General features: G+C 37.2%; 1 long non-coding RNA gene across 3 annotated transcripts in view; it reads right to left on the reverse strand.

Annotated features, from left to right (window-relative positions):
- Nucleotides 1–10,214: 10,214 nt before the first annotated feature.
- LOC131047330 (uncharacterized) overlaps nucleotides 10,215–21,918 on the reverse strand; it is a 38,153-nt gene continuing 26,449 nt past the window's right edge. Inside the window, exons 5-7 of one of the 3 annotated variants that reach the window (XR_009106108.2) lie at nucleotides 21,782–21,867; nucleotides 12,260–12,366; nucleotides 10,215–10,966 (exon numbers count right to left, since the gene is read on the reverse strand). This is a non-coding gene — a long non-coding RNA (uncharacterized LOC131047330). Of the gene's footprint in view, nucleotides 10,967–12,259; nucleotides 12,367–21,716; nucleotides 21,868–21,918 lie in introns of all 3 variants that reach the window. The other 2 variants (XR_009106109.1, XR_009106110.2) reach the window with 2 other exon arrangements.

Below are 21,918 nucleotides of genomic sequence, written 5' to 3' on the forward strand. Positions count from 1 at the left end.
TTTCAAACCACTCTATTTCTCTAATACGAGTTGAGAAATAGCATCTCATCACATATTTAATACAAATCATACAACAAGGAAACTCGAGTTCCTTTAACATTATGAATGAAGACAAAGACGAAGATTCACAATGCAAAAATGTCTTACAAACAATCATATACACATATGACAAAGAAGCAAATAGAAGAACAAAATAAAGCTCATTCTTAATGGATTAAGAAAAAATCATGGAAACTGCTTCCAAAAGTTTCATTACTTTATTTTCACTCTAAACTTGTTATTTCATGGTTCACACTTATTGCAAATTTCCATTATAGGAGAGTTTGCAATCAAAGAGAGAATTCAAGAATAAATAAATTACATAGAGTTTAGTGTTGACCAATCCTTGATTTGTCATGTATGTGAACTATTTGAGTGGTGTGTATTTACACAAGAAAAAGCTATCGGGCCTAATGCAAACACCGATGAAAGTAGCATGCACTAAAACAAATTTAAATGGTACACAAGAGCAAACATTAAGAACAACATATAATTGAAATCTTTCATGGTGGCATTGGAAAACAAAAACAAATTAAGTCATTACTCTATTTGACAAATTAACATGTATCAAACATCAATGTGAGTACTCCTACAAGGTAGGTTTGGAGATATCTATTGAATTTGAAATCTCATGTCTTACATGACAACATGATGCAATACAAAAACTCCTTTCAATAGACTCACAACATTCATAACATAGAAAAACCTTTCAAAGACTCCCTGTCGCAACATAAACCGTCAAATTGCAACAAAACATAAGCCTATATGCTAACTATAGAATTCTATCCACTCACCCCTCTTGGGCCCTCTCACCAAGTTTCAAGGTGTTATGACAATCGAGTCAAGGAGAAACAGTCAGATTTCTGTTAGAATTGCAAAATTCCAATCATCGGCAACAAAAGGTAACACACTGCACGTTTGAATTCATATAATAATATGCAAATACAGTAAATTGGGCAAACTACAAAAACATAGTGGAAACAAGCTTGCAATTTGGTACCAACGATTTCAAATTTGAAACAATAGTTGCAAAATTACATAGCAGAATTCTCCTATTTCCCCCCCTCTGCCTCGTTGCCTAATTCTCTATCCGTTGCTCATACAATTTTTACCAAATTTGAATTTTCCTGCCATGAGCTTTGGATTGCATGATTGTTCTAATTTAAAAACTGATGAGTCATTGTCGGACACAGGTGTCAGAATAGCAATGTCGAGCTGATAGACCAACACTAGGTACCGATATCGGAATAACAACTCCGATCACGACCTTTGATCTCCCATAAGAATAAGACATGAAGGCAAAACAATAATTTTAAGTCATCCCAATAGAAGAAACCTACCCCGATGTCACTGATTTCGGTATAACTATACCGATTGAGACATGTGGATGCTTGTCAGAATAACCCATCGAAGTCGGCTAGACAATATTTTGCAATCCCAATAGTGTAAATTATCCCGATGACAACCTTATTGGATTAGCTATTCCGATGACAAGTTTCCACCACAATGATGCTTATCGGGTTAACTATCCCGATGCCAATATTGATACCTTATCAGAATAACTAATGAAGTTGGTCGAACAAAATTTTGCAAAACCGATAGTATAAACTATCTCGATAACCACAATGATACCCTTATCGGTTTAACCTATCCCAATAACAGTAATGACAATTTTCACCCCAATTACATCTTATCGGTTAAACTTAACTCGATAACAAAAATGACAACATTTTGAGCAACTTTACAAATTTGAAAATCATGACTCCAGTTTTGACAAACAGACCCAAAAACATGAAATAACATAACAAATGGTCTTAACAGACCTTATTGAATCAAAATAGACCTAACCCTAACTCCTAAGACTCAAAACAACAAATTGACACATTAGGTGCTCCTGCACCAAACACCCGGACTTGAAAAATTTCCAAGTCCCTTGGAAACTGAATTGTCCTTCTCCATCTCTGACCTTCTGAGGTGTCATCCTTGCTTGAGTACCTTGAACTGGTTCTCTCATAGTTGCGATATTTGTCCTTTGACCCTTGCCAAACACTCCCAGCTCCTTATCCAATCACTTGTCCTTTATGCTTCAAGTTCTCTATTGCTGGAACCCCTAATCCACCATGTTTATCAGACCCAAGATGTTCTATTATTGCAGAACATGATTGCTTATCGGTTTCTTTTTTCACTATAGGACAAATTAGAGTCCCAACCAGGATTGCTTTATCCTCCTTCCACCCACCTTGTGGCTGCACATACATCTCATCTTTGGCCTTTGTTTGGTCCATTTCAAGCATCATTACCTTACCTTTGTCATCCCTGATTGGAATAGTCTGCCAACCTTCTGATTTGGTATCTCCCAACATAGGAGTGACTGCAACTTCTCTTGACTCATCTTCACTTACTTTCACCAACTCCTTCTTGCCAACCAAGATGATTTTAGTTGCCTTGCCTCTTGCTTCTTCAATCTCCTGCAATGGGGTTAATACAAAAAAATTTCCATCCCTCAATGGTGTAGGTATTCCTCTTACCATCATAAAGTGTTTGCCTATCAAATTGCCATTACATTCCAAGAATTAGATGGCAACAATCCATGGGTAAAATATCACAAAGTACCGGATCTCTGTATTCTCCAATCCAAAACTCAACATAGGCTTGTTCATTTACCAAAAGTGATTGATTATCATTTACCCAAGATGCTCTATATGGTGCTTCATGAGGAATTCTTTCTAGTTTCAATTTATCTACCATCTCTCTAGACACCATATTATCAGTGGAACTTGAATATATTACTACCTTGCATACTTTACCTTTACATTTGCATGTGGTCTTGAACAAGCTCTTTCTTTGAGTCATCTTCTTCTCCTTTGATTCTTTCAAAAGTGTTCTTCTCAGCATCAACGCTTCACCTACTTCTGGAGCAGCAATAAAATTTGGAGGGCTGACACTTTCACTGTCATCTTCTTGCACAATTTGGACTCTCTTTTCACCCCTTCTTTCACCACTTTGTCTCATAGGACACTTGAATGCTGAGTGTCCAAACTCTTGACAATTATAGCACCTTCCTGAAAATATATTGGAACTCCTACCTCCACTAAAGCTGCCTCTTGTACATCTACCTCTAAAATCTGCACCTTGCTCCTGGCTCTTGTTTGCATCTTCTTGGCTTTCATTTGATTGTCTTGAAGTAGAAAATGTTCCTTTGCCCTACTTGACTTATCTTGTCTTCTCTTGATCTTTTCTTCCACTCTAATTGCCGATTGAAAAAACTCCTACACTGTCCTTTGATTTTCCACAACTAGTTCATCTTGAATGTTAAACCTAAGTCCACCAAGGTATCTAGCAACCTTTTCAACCTCATCTTCCATCCCACTCAATCTTATGCTCAACTTGTAAAATTCATCAATATAAGTTTTGACATCTAACTCTTTTTGTTTCAAACCTTGGAGTTTCTTATACAATTGAACTTCATAATCTTTAGGAAGAAACTTACCCTTGAGTTTAGCAATTATTATGTCCCAAGAAACTATTTTTGCCTTACCTCTCTTCCTCCTTTTAGCGTGTTCATAGTCCCACCATAATAACGCATGTCCTTTCAGCGTGTTCATAGTCCCACCATAATAACGCATGTCCTTTCAGCGTGTTCATAGTCCCACCATAATAACGCATGTCCTTTCAGCGTTGTCTTTGCTATCTTCACTTGTTGCTCATCAAGAACATCTTCACATTCAAAGTGATTGTCCATAGTTACAATCCAATCTAGAAGCTCTTCTTCATCCAAATTACCTCCATACATAGGCAATTCAACTTTCACCTTATGTTTATCACCTTGAACTGCTTTTAGAAGTCTAACTGTATTCTGTTCCTCAGGGTCCAATTGCTCTTCTTCTGCTTCCTGGAACTCTTCTTCTTCCTCTTCGCTCACATCTCCCAAATCAAGATTCCTTCTTGATTAGACTCTAAGGCTTCAAGCCTTGCCAATACAACATTGTAGGACTCCTGCAGCCTTGTACTCTTCTCTATCAACTCCTGCAACTCTCTAGCAATACCAACATTCTCAGGAGGCATCTTGTCTGTAATCACTCACTCACTCACTCTTCTCTCAAACTTCCAGTTTCTCCTTTCAAGGAATCTACTCCCTTGCTCTGATACCACTTGATGCAATACAAAAACTCCTTTCAACCGACTCACAACATTCAAAACACAAAAAAAACTTTCAAAGACTCCCTGTCACAACATAAACCGTCAAATTGCAACAAAACATAAGCATATATGCTAACTATGGAATTTTGTCCACTCACCCCTCTTGGGCCCTCACACCAAGTTTCAAGGTGTTATGACAATCGAGTCAGGGAGAAATAGTCATATTTCTATTAGAACTGCAAAATTCCAATCATCGACAACAAAAGGTAACACACTGCACATTTGAATTCATACAATAATATGCAAATACAGTAAATAGGGAAATCTACATAAACAAAGTGGAAACAAGCTTGCAATTTGGTGCCAACAACTTCAAATTTGAAAAAATAGTTACAAAATTACATAACAAAATTCTCCCAGTTCTCCCCCTCTTTGTCTCCCTGCCCGATTCTCTATTCATTGCTCATACAATTTATACCAAATTTGAATTTTCCCACCATGAACATTGGACTGCATGACCATTCAAATTAAAAAACTGATGAGTCGTTGTCGGACACAGGTGTCGAAATAGCAAGCGCCATGACCATTGGATTGCATGACCGTTCAAATTCAAAAACTGTTGAGTCGTTGTCGGACACAGGGGTCGAAATAGCAATGTCGAGCTAATAGACCAACACTAGGTACCGATATCGGAATAACAACTCCAAGCACGACCTTTGATCTCCCATCGAAATAAGACATGATGGCATAACAACAATTTTAAGTCATCCCAATAGAAGAAACCTACCCTGATGTCACTTATTTCGATATAACTATATCGATCGAGACATGTGGATGCTTGTCGAAATAACCCATCGAAGTCGACAAGACAAAATTTTGCAATTCCGATAGTGTAAATTATCTCGATGACAACCCTATTGGATTAGCTATTCCGATGACAACTTTCCACCACAATGATGCTTATTAGGTTAACTATCTCGATGCCAATATTGATACCTTATCAAAATAACTATTTGAAGTCGATCGAACAAAATTTTGCAAAATTGATAGTATAAACTATCCCGATAACTACAATGATACCCATATCGGTTTAACCTGTCCCGATAACAGTAATGACAATTTTCACCCCAATGACATCTAATCAGTATAACTTATCCCGATAACAGAAATGACAATATTTTGAGCAACTTTACAAATTTGAAAATCACGACTCCAGTTTTGACAAATAGACCCAAAAACATGAAATAAAATTACAAATGGTCTCAACAGACCTTATTGAATCAAAATAGACCTAACCCTAACTCCCGAGACATTGACTAAACCTTGGGTGCTCCTACACCACAACATAATCATTTTTAACATGTAAATGGTCTTTAAACAACACTTTTGAATTCTCTACAGAGTCTACACAACATCTACACAACATCGTAGAGTATTTAGTTTGAAATGCATCTTATCATAAGCAAGATTGTTTTTTATGGTACAAATAACTTTTAACAAAATGCTTTGCTATTATTGATGTGTAAGGCTTATGAAATTTTTTAATCAATCAAAAAATTTGATAATTTTGATTGCTATAATATCTTGCTTGTGAACTAATGCCTAGATATCATTTTTACATAAGCTTAACCAATTGACCCATTATAAGAACAATTGGCCTAAGCTATCCAAAATCATAGATTACCTACTCCATAATCTCATTCATCACAATACCATGATCCTTGATGTACAAGATTTTACAAGCTATCCAAAATAGAAGGTAACAAATTGACCCATTACAAGCTCTACTCAATCGGGCCAAACAAACTGAACCCAAGCTCTATGCATCCCACGTAAGCTACTCCTACCACTCCACCTAGCATTTGGCCTACTTACAGACCAATTAGTAAGACCTCCACAAATCTATATACACTAGATATAATGTTTGATAACGTATTCACCAATTTATAATCTTGCCACACTTTCTCTACACCACTCTAGTTCCAAATTATTACCATTCATCAAATTCCCAAATTTATGTGATGTCCCTAGCAGAGCTAGGGTTTTAAATTCTCAAATAGTTAGAAGTGCAAACAATAACCAGACTGCAATTAATCACGGTGTACAGAAAGATGCGTGCATAGCAATAGGGCAATGTACAACAACATACCCATGAAGAGTTCTGAACCAATAATAGGAGCTGGTAAATACTGATATTAATCTACAACAACAAAGATTTGAAAAAATATAGTTCTCTGGTACATCTAATATTAGTTAGAAAACCCGATTTGTAGGGTGATTTGTCTGCCGTCGCCCTAGTGTTGCTGCAGGTGTTTTCGTGTTCTCTGTTGCATGTTACGATGGTTTACAGACTGATTTGATGCTTGGAACACAATGGTTCATTAGCCAACACTCCCCAAAGAATTGTTAATGAAGCTAAGGGTAGCTCCACCTTAATAATCCCTAAATCTCCTTCCTCAAATAGCTGCGCTCATCTGTAGATGGAGAAATATGGTACATATCAACTCGGAAACTAGAGGGTAGCTCATGTTCCTTGCCCAGGTCGTAGGGAATAGATATTATTAATTAGATTAATACTAGCAGTTGCACGCTTTTTTTCGTGCAACGGAAAGCCGATAGGCCATCAAGCAAGCATGCAAGGTTAAGGGAATTAGCAGTCACAAGGAATAGATATTATTAATTAGATTAATACTAGCAGTTGCACGCTTTTTTTCGTGCAACGGAAAGCCGATAGGCCATCAAGCATGCAAGGTTAAGGGAATTAGCAGTTACAATTCACTCTGTTAATCATTGTGCTAAAAAAAAAGTTCAGATTTAGAGAAAAATATAGCATAATATCTTAATATCTCAGATTTGGCAACATACAATGAAAAGCTCAGATTTGGTAACAAACAATAAATGCAAAACAAAATATACAACAACAATTTGGTTTCTGACTAGGTTAGCACTATAGTTGCACAACTTATAGCCAGAATTGTTAGTCTGAGATTTGTTAAAGTGACATAATATCCAAAATCATCTAACAGCCCAAAAGTGGCATGTTCATAAGTGGCATGTGGAACTTATATATAGCATTCATTATTATGCAGATTACTTATATATAGCATTCATGTTCATAAGGGAACTTATATATAGCATTCATTATTATGCAGATTACTTAACTTCGAATATTTGGAAATAGTAAATTGTCGTCAAGATTTTTCAGCATGTCATACAGCTAAAGGTCTTCAACGAATAGTCTTGCAATAGTAACTAAGTATGATTAAATTCCATTGCAAAAATAAATTCAGCTCCTCCATTAGTAACATTGGATTCTATTATGTTAGAAATTGCATTTTATTTAAATAGATTTGGTAACAAACAATAAATGCAAAACAAAATATACAATAATAATTTGCACTTCCAAAACATTTTTAAAAAACAAACTAAAATATCATTTGTCAATTGCAATTCTTTTATGTTTATTGACAAAATTACATTGATTAAAAGATGTACAACACTGAAAAGTCTCATCCACAATAACATGGTTTCTGACTAGGTTAGCACTATAGTTGCACAACTCAAAGCCAGAATTGTTAGTCTTCAAAATTCATATGCTGTTGTCAAAACACACAATGCTTGAAAAGAGATTGAAAAGAGATTTGTTAAAGTGACATAATATCCAAAATCATCTAACAGCCCAAAAGTGGCATGTTCATAAGGGAACTTATATATGACATTCATTATTATGCAGATTTCTCTAGGCAGTTTGATATCAGAACTTCGAATATTTGGAAATAGTAAATTGTCGTCAAGATTTTTCAGCATGTCATACAGCTAAGGGTCTTCAACGAATGTTCATAAGGGAACTTATATATGACACATTATTATGCAGATTTCTCTAGGCAGTTTGATATCAGAACTTCGAATATTTGGAAATAATAAATTGTCGTCAAGATTTTTCAGCATGTCATACAGCTAAGGGTCTTCAATGAATGTTCATAAGGGAACTTATATATGACATTCATTATTATGCAGATTTCTCTAGGCAGTTTGATATCAGAACTTCGAATATTTGGAAATAGTAAATTGTTGTCAAGATTTTTCAGCATGTCATACAGCTAAGGGTCTTCAACGAATAGTCTTGCAATAGTAACTAAGTATGATTAAATTCCATTGCAAAAAGAAATTCAGCTCCTCCATTAGTAACATTGGATTCTATTATGTTAGAAATTGCATTTCATTTAAATACAAATGCTACAAACAAATTCACATCATACTAAGAGAAAAAATGCTACAAACAAATTCACATCATACTAAGAGAAAAATAGTACTTCTAATATCTGCTCACTATTTCTAAAAACCTAATAACCTAATAATAGTTGAATAACATATTTCACTACCCTATTTATACACCTCATAGAAAGAGAAAAATAGTCTTTGTTTTTTGAAAAAACATTAAAAACCTAACAGCCCCTAATTTCTAATATTGCTCACTATTTCTAGAAACCTAATAATAGTTGAATAACTCTTCCACTACACTACTTATAAGAGTGCATTGTAAAATTGCTTGCACTTTCTTTTTCACTCAAAAGTATAGGTAAAGCAAAATATTTAATAGTTTAACTGCAAGTTATGTACACTAAGCACTATGAAGGATCAAACATTGAAAAATAATGCTTAAAAGTTATAGTTTATGAATAATTTAAGTTACTTTATCCAATCTGAGATAGATTTCCTCAGAATCACTTCCTTATGAGATGCCTAGAAGAATGCCTATAATCTTGAAGCAAAGCTTAAAAATAAGTCCAAAGATGATAGTTCCAAGTCATTTCAGAAAAATGCAAACAAGTTACTATATCCAATCTGTTTCTGATAGTTCCAAGTCATTTCAGAAAAATGAAAAAAAAAAATGCAAACAAGTTACTCCAAATCACTTCATTAGGAGATACCTAATGAATGCATATAATATTTAAGCGAAGCTAAAAAAATAAGCCCAAAAATGATAGTTCCAAGTCATTTTATAAAAATGGAGTCTCAAAACACAAATTTTGAATCTGGCCAAGGGTACACTGGAGAATTTTGATAGACATTTGTAGAAAACCACTTTGACTCACAAGATGGCCCATTAAGAGCCTATTTATTGCAAAGCACGACAACATAACAGGTCTATCAAAAAACTCCAGTCACAAGATGGCCCATTAAGAGCCTATTTATTGCAAAGCACGACAACATAACAGGTCTATCAAAAACCTCCAGTGTACTTTATTGGCCTAAGTTGGTGATGGTTTTCCAGTGTACTGCCTGGACTGAAATTTCAATTGCATTATAGTATTGTTTTTTTTTTCTATTTTACCAATTAAATGGTTCATTAAACTTTTTCTTTTGAAAATATAAATAATAAATTTTAATTAGTGGAAGTTCATAGATCTCTGTTTTGATTGGTTACGATTTAGAAATGTTTAAAAACAAATGTATGGTTAAGATCTCTATATTTTGAAAATTTCCCTTTTTTTAATCGTTGTCACTTGCCGTCCCTGAAAAATAGACAAGGCCCAAAAAGAACCCCATACTGGAAACACGTTACGAAATATTGTCTCAAGGTTTGCGTAAGATGAGAGATGCAATTTTTTTTACAATGGCAACAATACCAGTAGTTATTTCCTGTCATTGTAAACATATTACTGCACAAAATACAGGTCCTTGGTCTGACAAATGATTTCACCTCATGTACCGATGAGAACAAAAAGACAATTGGGTTGAAGCAAAGAAAGAATGATGTGATGACATTAGAAGCAAATTGGAAACTATAGAGGTGAACAATCAATAGAAAGTTACAAATAAGTCCCGACGAGAATGTAAATACAAGATTAAGATTCCGGTGATATGTTGATATAAAGAAGCTAATGGAAGTTGGACCAGATTATAAGTATATTAGTCTTTACACCAGAAGTGGAAAGAAAGAGTAATTATAGAAACTGAACTGTGACTAGGCATGACTTAGAAATGCCACTAAACATGATTGCAAGCTCTGCTGCAAATATCAGAGAAGGAGGTGAGCATACAAAGAGAACACAATCATTCAACGGCAAAAGAGGCACAACATCATAGAAAGGTTTAAAAACATGTATTTCCGAATCTCATAAATGACATTTTCATCATCACAGAATTAAATAGAGATTACATTTGATCGTAAATATACAGGATATGAAAATGCATTGGGATATTTCATGATCCAGAAATTCCACTTGGATATGAAAAGTCTCTTAATCAAATGAAAAAAAAAGAGAGGAGGTGGTTATAATGTCATATACTTGGGGCATAAACATTAGCAGCTACCAAACCATGTTACTTTAAAACTTGAAAAGGCTTCCAGCATATGACCACCATGTACAGGGGCAACTGGATAGTGTTTACATTTAATTGTATAAAACAATGATCTCTAATCTTTCCAATAATTGGTACCACAACAAAATAGTACAAAAAAATCAATTACTCGGAAACCAACTCAAAGGCGTTTGCATAATAATCTCTGTGAATTGGGTATGCTGGAATTTAAAATTAAAATGGTAAAGTGGAACTTATGCACAAAATAATTCACGTGGAGAACCCAATGGAATGTATCTATTTGAGAGAAACTCAACATGTCCATTGGAAAGCTCCGATTTGGAATAAGCACTCCAAGCATCTTTACCTTATTGGATGACTTAATATCGATTCAACGCTACCCAAATTTTTAGTCTCTCGAACCTCCTTGCATTTGCATTCTGGCGGGCAAACTGCGTTGATGTACACCCTCTCTTTTAATCTACACATATCCAGTGACAATAGTAAGTCAGGTACATCAAGATTCTGATTTTTTTTTCAAAAGATCACTCTTTATGAATTAAAAGAAAAACCAAACGACACCCAGACCTGTCATTATACGCCAATAGCTACATAAAAATAGCACCCATGTTAACATATTCTTTAAACCCTAAACTTGAAATAAGTACGGTGCAGCAAAAAGATGAAAAAAGAATATGCAAGTGTTTGAGCTGTAATGGGGCTAGCAGACTAACTGGAAGGACCTAGAAGACGTGAGAATAAACTGCGTCCCATAGGTATCATATTTTGTGCTTTCAAATACCCAGGATTCAGAGTAGACATGTAATGTGAATATCCAAAACATTTCGTAGAACAACGTAAAAGTAATGAAAGAGCTAATGTCCTATTCAAACTATTTCAACATAATCTGGCATCAAATAAATCTACCATCAAAGAGCAATCGATTTACATGGGCACCATAAACACCTATCAGTGAAAGATAGAGCTTGACTCATTTTCTTTGAAATCAATTTTTGATTCACTAAGCACTGGGTGACACAGCATCTTTGTACATGATAAGAACTTCTTCGATTTTTTTTTGGAGAAACAGATCTAGTCTCTTTCAAAACAACTCTACATTTAGTATAATGGATCTTTGTTGCCTAGAATCTGGAATAAATAAACATCTATTGTAGAGCACAAGGTCTAGCTTCTGTCAACATACTTCAAACTTCAGGTTGCAAGAAAGCTATTGTCGGCAGGAAACAAATGTATAGAGGCAAGCATAATGTGCCCTTCCTCATACCCACATCTTCTGTGGCTGTGTACATAAAAATAGCTATGCCCTTATTCACTTAATTACCCCGATTTTAAATGGTGTCCCTATTGCATAGCCCTTGCCCTACATCTCAAGGTAACTAAGCTTAAAAAACCAACTAAAATCAAGCATTGAAAACAACCAACTGTCAAATCAATGGGAGGAGAAAGAGAAATTAATCCCATAGCCAAGCAAACCCAGCACATGCCAAATTGAATATGCCAAAAAGATAACTACTTGAAATTCAAAGTAGCCAGCACAAAATTATTTACTGAAATGAATAGAGCATGTTAACAATCCTTCTCCTGTAATTAAAAAGTAAAAACAATCACGCCAAAGCCAGGCTGGGTCGCTTGTTGCCTGTACAACATAATGAATTTTCTAAAAACCTTGTGGTCATCGTACTCATGAGATAACATAACTTTTAGGCATTTTGACAAGCAATTTACATGCAACGTTTATGCTTCCATAGTTTACCTCCAGCTTGCACTTCCTGGAGGCACTAGTCAAACATTTCGCATACTTCGAGAGATGTTTATACTTGTTTCCAAAGCTTTCATCTTGGCGCAGGCATTTGAGAAGTCCTGTCAAACAAGTCAAGAATGTTGTCACCGACTCTGTATTTTTCGCACGTATCTAATAGAGCATTTCCAATTTTAATATCTGACAAAAACCCATTTTCTACAACTCTTTTTAGTCTTAGCAGCTTGAGAAAATAACATTGCAACCCCTCCAAACTAACATACTAATTATTTGGCGTGTCAACAGATATCATCAGCAAGTTTAAATAGTAAACATAATTAGATCCCTTGAGCACACAACACCTAAACTGAGCTCCAACGGCGCACCAATAACAGCGTGATCCAGATTCAAATCAACCCCATCGCAATAAGTTAGCACAAAACACTTGAAAAAATTGTTCCAAGCTAATTTTACACCTCCTTAAAAGATCACCATGACTGCTACCCTTGACCAAAATTTACCTCAAAACCAAATTGATCAGAAAATCTAGCCGAAATCTTTTAAACTCGGTCCATATCAAAATCTCAACAAATCACCAAGTACCGCCACAGATTATGTCATCTTGTTCCACAGAATACCATAAGTTAAATTATCAAAAAACACAATCTTCAGTCCAACCAACATACCCAATTCAAAACAACAAAATAGTTCAATCCTTCCAAATTGAATGATATGGGAACCAAATGCAAAGAAAAACCAAAACAAAATAACAATCGGTTCGAATCCAACCCAAATAGAGAAAACAGAAAAGCCCAAACTTACTTCATGTTCTGTGAAACAAAGTGCGGGAGCGTGCGAATAGAACTTTTCTTCACGAATTGACCAATAAATGCTTGAAGAAATCATCTTCACAATAGTCTAATGGGCGAGGGCTCTTTTGGCAAGCGCATCCTCCTCCTCATGGCTCGACTTAAAATCATAAAAATCAGAATATAAAAAATTAAGACTCAGTCTTATGGGTCTTCTGAGATTCGCTAAATCTGAGACACGTTCTGTAGAAAAATACTGTTTCATACATTTAGAACGCACTAAGTAGAATGGCGATCTGATAGAACCCAACGCGCACTATGCAAATTAAGCCGTGTTTTGTACGCATTGCAAATTAAGCAGACATTCTCCGTGCTGCAGCGATTCACTTCACAAGAAATGGGAGGAGAATGCACTCTCGAAAAATCCAGAGATTGCGAGTAGGTAGGAGTAAAAGCTCCCAGCACGGCAAACAACAAAAACCACTCCCGAGGTCGTTGCCGAGACATAACTTCATCAGCAAGCCTCGATTAACTGAAACCGACAACCAACTTCCCATTTTCCTGTAAAATGTGATCGAAATTTTTTTTTCCGAGATGGCTGACAATTTTCTGGGCATAAATGCCCGCACTGAAGCCTATTGGCTTAATTATTATTATTATTCTAATGTTTAAAAATAATATTATTAATTATTACTATTATAATAACATTAACACTAGTATAATATTAATACATAATACTAGTGACAATTTTATTTATGTACCGCAGTGTGTAGTTGCATTATAAGGAGGGGGCGAGGAAAATGTAAAATTTGCATACATAACCTTATACAAAATTTATGACTTTAATCATTTTGTTCTGGAATTGCAGGGAATCTTTGCAGACAGACACAAGAATTCAAACATCTAAATTTTATATAGTGCATCCCCATTTACAAATGGTTTTGTTTTCATTCTTTTTAATATCTTAAACATAATATCTTTCAATTTTGCTAACCACGTAGCATTATTAACAAGTGAGAGTATGAAAATATGTTTGAATAATGCCAAAATTCATATCCTAGAAAATACTATCCTCAACAACAACTACGTACTTTGTACAAACCACTGTTACCAGATTTTCTTCTCTAAATTCCCCAGTAGATGACAGAAAGCAAATGGTTAATAAAATTGAATGGAGAAACAAACCTCACTTCGAACTTCAAAAGATTAAAAAATGACACTCATAGAATGAAAGACTAGTAGAAAACCAAAATGCATCATTAACCTAATACGCTTCATTCAGTGTCCTCTAGAACTTTGTTCAAAGCTATTTGTAAAGGCCATGCTTTAGAATCACCTACAGGAAATACAGAATTAATACTCATGCCATCTTGCAAAAGCAAGAAAGAGAAAAAAATGCCTATGATTCTGTAGCGTCCTAAAATTGCGACACTTGCAATTTCGACTGCATTTCGGTCTTCACGATGGCGACGCAACACGCAACCTGAATGGAGACCCCAAAACTTGCTCGCGACACTGAAAACTGCATTTTTCAAGCACCCTGGCCTGAACCTCCTTGCACCCTGCTGTCCCGGGAGGTGGGACCAGAGCGCCCAGCGCCCTGGTCCCTGGGTCCTATTTTGGGCCCGGTCTCCTAAGGGGCTCGGGTCTTTTTGTTTGCAATTTGGAAATTAACTTTCCTGGTCGGCCTAAGGTCGGGAAAATCAGTCTATCAGCCCTAAATGACAAGTATATAAACTACATTTTCCTCTCTCATTGAGGTAGAGGGAAAAAAGGCGAAAGCAAGATTCAAACATTCAAGCATTCAAGCATTCAAGCATTCCTTCTAAGTCTCCATTCAAGGCTAAGTGTTGCATTCAAGACAAGGATTCAACCATTGAAGAGGAGATCACATACTACATGCTACAACATACAACATACAACATCTATACCTTTGCACATAAGGATACAAACATCCTTAGAACAAGGTATTAGTACTTGTTTTACAGTCATTTACATTTACAGCTCTTGCTCATTTCTTGGTTAATTCCAAAACCGGGGTTTGACCTAAAGGCAAACCCCTAATCCCTAACCCCCCAATCGTCTTCGCTTTTCTGTGTGTAGGTTGCAGGTACGCGGCTGAAATTGAAGATCTGGAATCCTTGTGCAGAGACGAACAGATCCCCTTCGTTTGACGGATTTTTCGGAGGACCGTGGCGCCGGGCACCATCGTCCCGACAACTTTTGCTCAAATTTGCAGGACAACGCCGTATCGACATTTTACTGCTAATTCCAGGTCCGCAGCTTCATACTATATTCCTATCTCAGTTTATAAGCGAATCTTTATCACTTTCTATGCATGCTTAGCTTAATTCTCCTATGCACATTCTTTACAAAAGAGGGTAGCCTTGCTTTCTTAATCCTTGAAACACATTTAGCATCCAATCTTGCATTGCGTGGGATTGGATCTTGTGGGTTTCAACCCCTCTTTTGAATGTAAAGTCTCTCCCCTAAGTGAAAACCATCGAATCCTAGCAAACCTCCCTTCTCTCTCCTCGGAGTTGGAAGAGGGGAGAACAACTAGGGTTCGATCGCGATTTTCCGCTTTACATTTTGGTGAACCCGACATGAACATCCTTTCTGATTTTTCATGCTTAGATCTAAAAAAAAAAATTGATTACATTTCCATGTTTGATCTTTTGCAAAATTTTAGAGGTGATTGCATAAAAACCCTAAAATTTCTTTTTAGTAATTAAACTTGTGAAATGCTTAGTTGTTGATGTTTGTTTCAGATCTGCCCTTCTATTACAAATTTTCAATTCATATCTGTGCTTTAATTTTGAAAATTAAGTGGTTAAATGTCAAAACCCTAATTTTTGAAACCCTCTTAATTCAACCTTTGTCCGACAATTTGACCAATCAAAACATCTCCAAATCAGCTGTAACTTTGGATTCTGCAATAAAATCACAATATCCTTCATCCCTGAAAATTTGGAAAAAAGTTGCGAGGACCGTATTGCACTCCGAGCGCCATCGTCCCCGACATTTTTTCCAAAATTTCGGGAGCGAGATCTTGCTGTATTTTCCTGCTAAAATCCAGAATTTTGGCTGATTTTGTCAATTATAACACTTTCAAAATTACAGTCAAAGTTGATCCTGTGATTGCTTGGTCTAAGGCTTCTAATCATTCAAAAATCATTGAAATTAAAATTTTGTGTCAAAATTGCGTTTTTATTATCATAAATCTGAAAATTGTGTTTGCATTCATTCGAAATTTCAGTGCTTTATTCAAATTCTTGCATTTTGTGACTTTTGAAATTAAGTGCTTAATTACAACAACTTTGATTTCCGCTTTCAAAATTGAATTTTGCGTGAAATTGAGTCAATTTTTAAATTTCAAAATTTGCATTGCTTTTGACATTCCCTCTAAAATCATAAAATTCAAAATTTCAGTTTCCCTCTCTTTTTCAAAATTCAAATTTTGCATTTTTCGACAATCTTGATAGGGTTCAATTTTGAGATTGCAACTTTAATTTTGAGATTGAAATTTCCCCATAATGGTGAAGTTGTTACTGTCAATCATAGTCTCTTTAAACCAGTTGAAAGAACTTCTAGTGTTCCTATTGATTACTTTTGGCCTAAACAATTCCAATCTCTTCCCCCGCGAAGTGATCATCTTTTCAAATCTTATCAAAAGTGGAAAATAGATATGATCCTATCTCTAAGTGAACCTAGAACACCTAAACTTGACATTCCTATCATTCTTGAGAAGGAAGTTCTTCCTTTGAAAGATAAAACTAATGTCTTTTCTCAAGAAGATTCCCAACCCATCCCTATGGATGTGACTATGTCTATGCCTAATAAACCTTCTAAGAGTAGACCTATACCTCCTCGTCATGATGGACTTGGTCTTCTCCCTAAACCAAAAATTCCTCCTTTATATGGAGCAGTCCCTCCTCCTTCTTTTTATAGAGAGAAGAGACCTTCCTCTTCTCCTATTATCCAGCCTAAGAGACCACAACCTAAACACCCAAGTGCTAAGGATGAGAACATTCCTCCTCCTCAATCTTCTCCACTTCCTACTAAGACTAGACGTAATCGTTCTGCATGTGAACGCCGACGAAAGCGTCGTCTTAGGGCTCAGGCAGCTGCTTCTCAAACTTTGCAATCTCCAAAAACACATTCAACAAGCATTATTCCGTTTTCTCCTCAGCCGGACATTGAGCCTAAATCTCCTAAACATAAGATGCATGATGATCTTGATCCTGTGCGAGTTAAAGATCCTATTTTTATAAATCTTGATGACGATATAGATGAAAATGTTACTCCTCTTGCTTCTGATAGTGAATATGAACTTGTTGATGTTGATAACCATTTATCTAATGAATTTTCTAAAGCACTTATCCTAGCTCCTAGACAAGAACAATGTGGCTCGGAACATGAACATAGCCCTTGTTTGGATCTTGTGATAGCTCCATCTGCTGTGTTGGATGTTCCTCCTCTAGCGTGTTCCCTGCCTTCCCGAAACATTGATCAGCAAGATCGGGGGGTAGATGACGTGCTAGACTAGTTACATTAGCATAGCAGATTCTTTCCTCCTCTTTTTCGTTACTTCTTCTATATGTTATTCTCATTCTTCTATTTGTTGTCCTTGGTGTTGTCTACTTGAGGACGATGCAAAGCATTGAGATCTCTCGGTCTCTCTCATGTTGACTCAAAAGACACATGTGTTCCCTTCTTCTAGGTGACCTTCCTTGATTGGGGAATGAAGAACAATTATGCATACATACATATGATATACATGAATTATCATACAGCATACTGACCCCGAGGAAAGTGAAGTCACCTCGTGCTTTATGTTTTGTGTCTATTATCCTTGGGTTTATCTCACACTTGGGGGCTAAATCCTTGCGATAACGTGCTCCTTTCTCATTTCTTATGTGTATCACTACCTTAAAGCAATCACCTCCGGTGAGGCGTGTGCGATCGCTTTAACGTAGGGGGGCATACATCCCGTTCATATCTTTTTCAAGATACTTGAAAATTTCTTGGCAAATTTAGCCTTGCCTTGAAAATTTTTGATATCTTTCTTGCATGACTCATAGTGAGGGAACCTTACTACTGACAGTCATGGTTCTCCCTCGTGATCTTCCCTTTTACTCTGTCAATCGAAGTCGTAAGATCCTTAGTCCACTGGGGGGCTTGGTGTGTCTTGCCTCCTTGACGTGGTGAAAGTCTTTCAATGTTGTTTCCTTGTACTTTACCGGAAGTATGAGCATACATACTCCCGCTAAAGTGGGGGCTAAATGTAGCGTCCTAAAATTGCGACACTTGCAATTTCGACTGCATTTCGGTCTTCACGATGGCGACACAACACGCAACCTGAATGGAGACCCCAAAACTTGCTCGCGACACTGAAAACTGCATTTTTCAAGCACCCTGGGCTGAACCTCCTTGCACCCTGCTGTCCCGGGAGGTGGGACCAGTGCGCCCAGCGCCCTGGTCCCCAGGACCATGGCGCCCAGCGCCCTGGTCCCTGGGTCCTATTTTGGGCCCGGTCTCCTAAGGGGCTCGGGTCTTTTTGTTTGCAATTTGGAAATTAACTTTCCTGGTCGGCCTAAGGTCGGGAAAATTAGTCTATCAGCCCTAAATGACAAGTATATAAACTACATTTTCCTCTCTCATTGAGGTAGAGGGAAAAAAGGCGAAAGCAAGATTCAAACATTCAAGCATTCAAGCATTCAAGCATTCCTTCTAAGTCTCCATTCAAGGCTAAGTGTTGCATTCAAGACAAGGATTCAACCATTGAAGAGGAGATCACATACTACATGCTACAACATACAACATACAACATCTATACCTTTGCACATAAGGATACAAACATCCTTAGAACAAGGTATTAGTACTTGTTTTACAGTCATTTACATTTACAGCTCTTGCTCATTTCTTGGTTAATTCCAAAACCGGGGTTTGACCTAAAGGCAAACCCCTAATCCCTAACCCCCCAATCGTCTTCGCTTTTCTGTGTGTAGGTTGCAGGTACGCGGCTGAAATTGAAGATCTGGAATCCTTGTGCAGAGACGAACAGATCCCCCTTCGTTTGACGGATTTTTCGGAGGACCGTGGCGCCGGGCGCCATCGTCCCGACAAATTTTGCTCAAATTTGCAGGACAGCGCCGTATCGACATTTTACTGCTAATTCCAGGTCCGCAGCTTCATACTATATTCCTATCTCAGTTTATAAGCGAATCTTTATCACTTTCTATGCATGCTTAGCTTAATTCTCCTATGCACATTCTTTACAAAAGAGGGTAGCCTTGCTTTCTTAATCCTTGAAACACATTTAGCATCCAATCTTGCATTGCGTCGGATTGGATCTTGTGGGTTTCAATCCCTCTTTTGAATGTAAAGTCTCTCCCCTAAGTGAAAACCATCGAATCCTAGCAAACCTCCCTTCTCTCTCCTCGGAGTTGGAAGAGGGGAGAACAACTAAGGTTCGATCGCGATTTTCCGCTTTACAGATTCTTTGAAATTTGCTCTTATTAGATTCTTATCAAGTTTAGTAGACTAACAAACCCGTCAACTCGGATAGCATATGAATTCATTCAATCTTCCCCTTAGAAATAGAGGCTACAGGTGTTAGAGATGCATTTTACAAATGTATAAGCCTTGAAATGCATTTAAATTTACCAATTTACCTTTGGCGGGTTTTCTTTTTGATCAGTGACTTGCTCATCCGGTTTATTATGCCTTAAGAGCCTTTAATTCTAATCGGTTACATGTCCCTAGTCGGTCCTAAGTCCTTCACTCCTTTTTTAATGTTTAATGCCTAGTGTTTGGCCCTGCCCTCACGATATCCTAAGGATATAAGTTGTTTTTAAGTCCGCCTATGTTTTAATGTCCCTCGACACTCGTTGAAGTGTTTTTTTGTGTCTTGCCGAGCTTCTAAGTTCCATCTGAGGTGGCAATTTAACAATCTTTCAAAGGGGTAACTTAGGACTCAATGAAACCTTTTTGAAGCATTTCACCGAGCTTTGAGTTGTTTTGTTTCGCACGTAATACCAACGGGTTGATACTCAGGCACTCGATGAGGTGTTTCTTAGCTTTTGCCGAGTCTCGAGTTCTTCTAAAAAGTGGTGAGGTTGATGTACTTGAAGCTTGTTAAGGTTTCCTTTTCGCCTCAGTGAGTGTCCGGGGAGGCTGATGATGAGGTAGTATGTGGGGTTGCTCGGAACTTTTTGAGAGGTTTTTTCCTGCCTCAACAAGTTTTTGAGGAGGTGAAGGGGTTATTGTCTCCTTTGTGGTTGTGAAGTGTTTGAACTGTTTTAAGTGTTGACTCAGTACTCGTTGATAGCCTTCAAAGAGTTTCAAGGAGTGTGTCCCGGAAGGAGATCAATCAGAGGGTGAAGTTTATGAGTTGTCCACGAAGGTAGTTGGTGCAAAGCAAAAGGGTTGCTCGGAGCTCGCTAAGGGGTTGCAAAGCCAAAATGGACAACCCCTCAGCAAGCTCCGAGCAACCCCTTTGCTTTGCACCAACTATTGTCGTTAACAGCTCATAATCTTCACCATCTCATTGATCTCCTTCTCGGACACTTGCTGAAACTCTTTGAAGGCTATTAGGGAGTACCGAGTCAACACTTCAAACACTTCACAACCGCAAAGCAGACACTTACCCCTTCACCTCCTCAAAAAACTCGTTGAGGCGGGAAAAAGCCTCTCAACGAGTTCTGACGTCATCATCAGTCTCCCCAGACACTTGTTGAGGCGAAAAGGAAACCTTAACGAGCTCCAAGTACATCAACCTCACCACTTTTCAAAAGAACTCAAGACTCGGCAAAAGCTAAGAAACACCTCACTGAGTTGCTGAGTATCAACCCGTTGGTATTACCTGCGAAACAAAACAACTCGGAGCTCAATGAAATGCTTCAAAAGGTTTCACCAAGTCCCGAGTTACCCCTTCGAAAGATCGTTACATTGCCACCTCAGATGGAACTCAGAAGCTCGACAAGACACAAAAAAACACTTCAACGAGTGCCAAGGGACATTAAATAATAGGCCGACTTAAAAACAATTTTAGAGCACGTGCGCATAAGTTATGTCCTTAGGATATCGTGAGGGTGGGGCCAAACACTAGGCATTAAACATTAAGACATTAAAAAAGGAGCGAAAGACTTAAGACCAACAAGGGACATGGTAACTGTTTAAAATAAAGGCATTAGAGCACGGGGCCTGTTACGAACGATGCAAAACCCATGAGAAAGGCTCTTAAGACATAATAAATCGAATGAGCAAGTCACTGATCAAAAAGAAAACCCGCCAAAGGTAAATTTAAATGCATTTCAAGGCAAGGCAAAACATAAACCCAAACACTAAGAGATTTGGAAAATGCAGCTCTAATAACAGGCATAGCCCAAACTGATGATAGAGAAACTTGAACCTAGAACAAGCCTTGCATTTCCCTTCACATGTGTTAAAGCTGACTTCATAATTATAGTAACAACAATGATGGAAATTAGGATGGTGAAAGCAGCTGTAAGCATCGTCGAAGGCAAGGCCATTCACTTCAATAGTTCAGCAAACACAAGTATACATACTCTATAATAGAGCAACAATTTGATAACAAACCAAGATGTATATAATGCAATACAATAGCTAATCCAATTTTCTTCAAAAGATAACGGTACCTGTTACAATTTTCTTCAGAAGTTGAAGGAATCTTTAAAATACAATAGTGCAAGGTTCAACCTACCATGTGGTCAATCCAATACAGAAATTGGACCAAGTTCTTCATATAGTAAGGTTCCTGGGCCAATTCACCTGACAAGTTAAAGTAACCTGCAAAATATGATAGCATGATGAGGGTGTTGACAGTGTCCAAACAAAAGC

Source organism: Cryptomeria japonica, chromosome 10 (assembly GCF_030272615.1).
Source record: "Cryptomeria japonica chromosome 10, Sugi_1.0, whole genome shotgun sequence".
Lineage (NCBI taxonomy): Eukaryota > Viridiplantae > Streptophyta > Pinopsida > Cupressales > Cupressaceae > Cryptomeria > Cryptomeria japonica.